The following is a 6,000-nucleotide window of genomic DNA, read 5'->3' as shown; positions in this document are numbered from 1 at the left end:
GGTGATGTAGTGCTTAATTAATTAGTAAATTAATATAATGAACTCTAACTTGAAGGTCTGTATCAGCACAAATGAATTGTTAATATAAATTTTTATTATTTATTGCTATTTAGTTGATTATTTTCTAACACAGGCAGGCTATTACAAACATACAACTTCACACTTGAATTCCAGTTTTATTATTGTTGTTACTTATTTATTGTTATTTTCTTCTGTATTTATTTATTACCTCTAGTAACCTCCCTTAGGACTAAGCCCCAAAGCAGTGGGTATTACCCAAATACACTCAACAGTGATGTCTCTGGAAAATTTTGGGACAGAAGTGGGGTTTAATGTGAGATGTTTCTTGCTAAGTCTTTTGCTTGAACCTTTATGTAGATTTAACACAAATGAAATAGATCAGAACAGATTCTGAACTGAGTAAGTTCTTGCACACACTCGTTTATAACAGCCAAAAGTCAGTATCGGTCTGTAGGCCTTTAGTTTGCTTCACACAGTTTCAATATTTTTATTATGTACTTGCATACTGATGTTAATTCTATATATTTCTAAACAGAAGGTTGAAGTTTCAAAATGCATGGCCTGATCCTCTTCAGTACAAATAAGTGTTGCCCCACTGCTGCCAGGGTGAGGCAATGCCTCCTGTGCGGGGGATTTGGGGCAGGGGGCGATGGGGATCCAGCCCAGCCCTTCTCCTGAACGGGGCACATGCAGAGAAATAGTTGCCTGTGAGAAAATGGCACTTGGCAATCAATGACCCCACGATATTCCCTGATCACTTTTGCCAGTCCAATGAGAAAAAATGAAAGCTGATAAATATTACATGGGCAGCTGAAAAAATGCCTCCTCTTCCTCTGCAATTACTTTTATTTGCCATTACGGCACAGTAAATCCACAGGATTTTTCTAGTGCGTGTCTGAGTGGTTTCCTCATTCTTGCAGCAGTTGTGAGGCAGGAGGAGAGGTCCTGGGCAACTCCTCGGGGTGTGCTGGGTTTGGAAAGTGTCCCCCCAATGCCCGGTGGCTGTTGGACAGTCCGTGTGGAATGGGTGGCTGTTCCAGTCCAGTTGGCAGAGGGGTCAGGCAGAGCTCAGCCTGCTGCTCTCCTACCAGAGATGAAGTGTCTCTTTGGGAGTCACTGTGCCATGTGGGCCTGTGGAAAGCACGTCCCCTGCCCTGGCCTGATCATTGCCACAAGCCTCAGGCTTCAGGAGCCACCTCTGCAGCCACTCCTCTTTTCCTCTGCTGAAAGCAGGGTGAGCTGAGGACAGAGTTAGAGCCCTCAGCATGAATTTCTCTGCTTTTGGCATTTTAATCCAGGCCCTTCTTGTGTTGTTTTAGCACCATTTTTCTTCTGTGAGTAATTTTTTAAGGGTATGTAAAGTTTTCTCAGACTGCACTTGCACAGCATAACCAGCTGGAGTGTTCTGGGGTATGTGCTGGGTGGAAATAAAGTACATTGACCTCTAGTCTGCAGTAAAGACACAGCCTTTTACCAGCAGCTGTCCTGCCATCAGTCTAAATATTCTGTTCTGTGTGGTTTGCACAAGCTCCTCGTGCTCATCTCTCATTGCTGCCCAGCAGTGCAGGGGGAACGTGACAGAGCTCGGTGTGTCCTCACACCCCACAGGGAAGGGCACCCACCCACCCCAGGGGGGCAAAGAGGACCTCGGGCAAGGGGGAAACCTTTCACAAAGTTGGGGTTAAGAGAGAAATCCCTGGGTTTAACCAAGGGTTGTGGACAGCAGACACAGAGGACAGCGTAATAATGAGTTTGGATGCTGTTATTGTTAATTGCTGAATGATAAATAGCATGAAAGGTGTCCTGCAATTTCAGTCCATGGAAATTTATTTGAAATATGTAGCTCAATACAAGCAATGTCTTATGGGCACTAAACTTGCAGAGAGCAGGGTGTCCTCTCCACAAGGGCAACAACTAATGGCATCACTGCATGCAATGGAGCTAAAGAAAGGCTGGGAATAGATCAAACCTGTTTGGAGATGGAGTAGCACGTGGAATCTGAGCTGCCAATGATCTTGTGCAACTGAGCTGTTTGTTCAGTGTTCAGGCAAGCAGGAAATAGTGAAGGTGGGAACCATGACTGGATAAGGTCTCACAGGTTTAGTAAATGCTGGCAAAGAAAGCATAAGAGGAAAGGGGATGATAGTGTTGTCCAAGACTCCTTTTGGATTTTTTCTGCTGTCTTGTTGAATACTCAAAACTTGAAACAGAAAAGAGCAAAACTGAGTGACATTTTCCTTAGAGATCTTTGGTTAAGGGTCTTCAGTCCCAACGAGGGAGGTGATGTGGTTCAAGCTGAATCCTGAGCAGTGGGCAAGGAATCCTCACTGGCCAGGATTCCATCCTGAAGCATCCCAGCTTTCCAAATACTTCTCACTCAGCTTCTGTTCAAGGTTTGTTGTAGAAATTTCAAGTGCTGTTAAGCCATAGCATGGATTTGTTGAGAAAGTAGATCGTGTTTTAGTGGCACTCTGAACGAAATGGAGCATGTCCAGAACTGGTGACAGGCTCTTGAGGTTGCTCCGCTGATGTCCATGTCGCTTCTTTCTTAGTCTTGCTGCCTTTCAGACCCACTTTTCTGACAGATGCAGATGCCAGCACTTTTGGTTTGGGGGCAGTGTTGACACAAGAACACAAAGGACTTGTGAGGGTGGTGCCTTATTACAACACTAAATTAGCTGGAGCGAGATTAGTGCACCACTTAAAAGGAACTCCTGCAATGGTTAAATCTATAGAACATTTTCATCCACTGTTCAACACGGAAGTAAAATTGCTTTGGGTTGATGACAGGAAGATGCTGCATAAATAGTTAAGTATGCATCATTTGCAATTTGCTAAATTATTTTCTTTCTATCTCGAACGGGCTGTGTAAGGTGTCATTACCTCCTGATCTGTCTGGCTGAGGAGCCTTTGCTGGAGCTCGTGTGGTGAACCTCAGATGGGCTGAAGGGGCTTTGGGTGAGGTGTGTTTGGAAGGAGACTGGAAGCTTCTGGAGGTGCAGCTTGTAGGGAGTCTGAGCCTCCTGCAGAGCTCAGGGGGGCACAGGCAGGAGGCCCCTCTGGGGAGACACAGGACTGCCCCAAAAACACTTGCCTGTCCCCACGTTCTCCTCCTAACTAGGACAGCCCCACAGCACTCCAAAATTAGCCAACTTCCAAGCAGAAGGAAGGCCATCCAGTCTGTGTTCAACACCCCAGATGAGAGAAATGCAAAAAAGTGAACAAGAGAAAATAATAAGTAAATGCAATTAAAAGTAACGATGCAGGTTTAATTAAAGGGCCCTATTCTCCCAACCCTTCATTCTTCAGGGATGCCTCATAAGCAAGAATTCATAGCTTGGGACCTGCTCTTCTATGCTTTTGTACCAGAAGCTGAGACATTTACTTTCAGAAACACATGGGTTTCAACCTGGCAGTGTCTCTGCAGTATATAAATTCAAGAAGTTTGGTGTTTTTATTTTCAGCAACTTATAAATACTTGCCACAATGATTATAACAGTCTCACACAGTCCTATTTACTTTAATTATCCCATTTTCATCCCCATTTTCCTGCTTTCTTACTGTGAGCAGGTAAAAATAAATAACTACAGAGTGACAAATCCCAAACAATATGCAAATAAACAAAACCCTTGATTCTGCAAAGACATGGGCACTTGAAATGCTGAGTATTTCCACAGAAATACACCTCTCCACTGTAAATTCAGCCTGGGTAGCAAAAGTCTAGTCTTTACAGGGACGTAAATATTTAACTCAATTGATGCACATTGCTGAACTTGTCTGCTCAAAAATCATGACTCACACTCTGCCTCTCCCCAAGCTGCCAAAATCACAGGATTTTCTCAAAAGCCATTAAAAATCCATTTCTTTGGAAGTTTCCTATTTGTCCTCTGGCTTCTGAGGCTTTGGGGAGCACTAGGCCACATTTGCAAGCTTCCCTGTGTAAACACAAGTGCTAGAAAGATGTCATTCCAGGAGCTGGGGATCAAAGCAGAGCACCAAATATTGGAAGACTCACCATAAAAGCTCAAGAGCTGGCAGCTGTCCCACAAACACTTACGTACGTGAGTCACTTTTACTCACATGAGTAGTCACATCGAAATCGGAGGAATTAGCCTATTATTATTAATTATTGTTATTATTTATGTGTGTGGCAATAGCACACAGGAGCTGTGATTATGGAGCAGGGGTGCATTGTGCAAGACACTGACAAAGGCTGAGCAAAACCACGGTTTGTGCCCCAAAGAGCTGACGGTGGGAGCACCAGACAAGAGGCAGCAGGTGGAGACAGACACAGGCAGGGCAGTCCATGGGGAGAGGGGGGCACTCCTGCCAGGGGTCCTGTGTGGGTGTGCTGGCACAAAGTCCCCTGCCCCCTGCCCCCTGCCCCTGCCCCCTGCCCCCTGCCCCCTGCCCCTGCCCCCTGCCCCTGCTCCCTGCCCCCTGCCCCCTGCCCCTGCCCCCTGCCCCCTGCCCCCTGCCCCCTGCCCCTGCCCCTGCCCCCTGCCCCTGCCAGCACACACAGTTCACAGGGTGGCACTGCTTGGGCCCAGGGCCCGAATCCTGCAAGCCCTGCCAGGGAGGCAGATCTGCCCCACAGACTGCACGGGCAGCACCTCCAAACCCCAGCACAGGGGCTGGGGAGCTCTAGAGGGAACCAGGGAGGAAGGAAAGGGTCTTTGGGGATGGTCCTGTGGAATCACCACCACAAAATGTGCATGGATACTCACTGGCTCAGTGAGGTGAAAGGCAGAGCTGAGAAAGAAAAGGTAGAGCTGAAGAAAGTGGTTTCTTAACACAGAAATGTGATGCCTACCTGTTGGAAATTCAGGTGCATGCAAATGTAGGGGAACTCTTGGCTCTGACCCTGCAAAGACATCCCCCAAACCCAGCCCAGTCCACAAGGCTGCCCATGGCTCGCATGTCTGTTCCTTGGTGTTTCCTCTGGGATCTTGGTTAGTCCTGTGAGTAACTGCCAGCAAAGCCAGCACCACCAAAATGAGAAATAGTACAGGGGTAGATGCAACAAGACAGCGGTTACTTCCAAACTTGAGTGAAATTCAGACTAAGAACAGGAGCAAAATAAAAGCACTGAAGTTTAGAAGTTTGTAAAATAGAAACTGAACGTCGTGCCTAGGAAACCTAGCTGGAGAATAAAGCAATACCCACAGCTTAGTTATTCATCATCTCCATGGAGTTTAGTTTCAGGGAACTAAGGTGGACAGGGGTCACCAGGCTGCAAAACAGAAAATTTTACAGAACTTGCAGTGGCCCTGTGGGAAGCTGGATGGGTGGGAGAGAGGACCCGCTGGTGCGGGGCCGGGACGGGGGACGGGCAGCTGCTCGCGCGGGCTGGCAAACGGGCACACTTCCTCGCCTAGTCCCTTGCCAGGGGCGGGCGATCCGGTCCGGGTTTTGCAGGCGCCCGTGCCTTGCCTGCTTGCCCTGCCCGCCCGCAGAGCGAGTCCGCTCCGTGCCCGCTGCCCGTTCCCTGCCCGGGCCGGCCGCGCCGGGCGCCCCGCGCGCTCCAGGCCGGGTTTTGCGCCGTGCCCGCCCTCCTGTTAGAAATAGGAAAATTCAATAATCAAAGCAAAGGGGAGCGCGAGGAGGAAAAATCCGGGATCAGGGCAAGTTTGATGGCGCATGCGCGCTGCTGCCTCCATCCCAAACACACACACATTTCCCTTGACTTGGAAAGTCACCCAAAGCAGCCCCAAGTGCAGGTAAGCCCGTCCGCTCCCGCCCGGCGCGGCCCCGCCGCCGGCACCGCGGGGCTGGGGCGCTGTGCGGGCGGGCGGCGCTGCCCGGCAGGTGGGAGCGCTCCGCTCCGCGCCGCTCCGGGGCAGCTCCGCGGGCACCGGCCGCGCTCCCCGGGGCAGCGCTCCCCGCTCGCCGGGCAGCCTCGGCGGGCAGGGGCAGCGGCGGGGGCAGCGGCGGCCCCGCGGGAGGCGGGGGGAGCGGCGGCGGGGCAGCGCCGTGCCC

At 49.8% G+C, this 6,000-nt stretch overlaps 1 protein-coding gene across 4 annotated transcripts in view; it reads left to right on the top strand.

Moving 5' to 3' along the window:
* Positions 1 to 2,786: 2,786 nt before the first annotated feature.
* Positions 2,787 to 6,000, top strand: part of CASZ1 (castor zinc finger 1) — a 194,758-nt gene continuing 191,544 nt past the window's right edge. For 3 of the 4 annotated variants that reach the window (XM_071575979.1, XM_071575985.1, XM_071575986.1), the window contains exon 1: positions 5,608 to 5,741. The gene's annotated coding sequence lies outside the window, so the exon portion shown is untranslated. Of the gene's footprint in view, positions 2,830 to 5,607; positions 5,742 to 6,000 lie in introns of those variants that run through there. The other variant, XM_071575981.1, reaches the window with a different exon arrangement.

This window comes from Pithys albifrons, chromosome 22 (genome assembly GCF_047495875.1).
Source record: "Pithys albifrons albifrons isolate INPA30051 chromosome 22, PitAlb_v1, whole genome shotgun sequence".
Taxonomy (NCBI): domain Eukaryota; kingdom Metazoa; phylum Chordata; class Aves; order Passeriformes; family Thamnophilidae; genus Pithys; species Pithys albifrons.
Note: the sequence above shows the minus strand (reverse complement) of the source record. Positions and strands in the feature narration are given on the sequence as shown.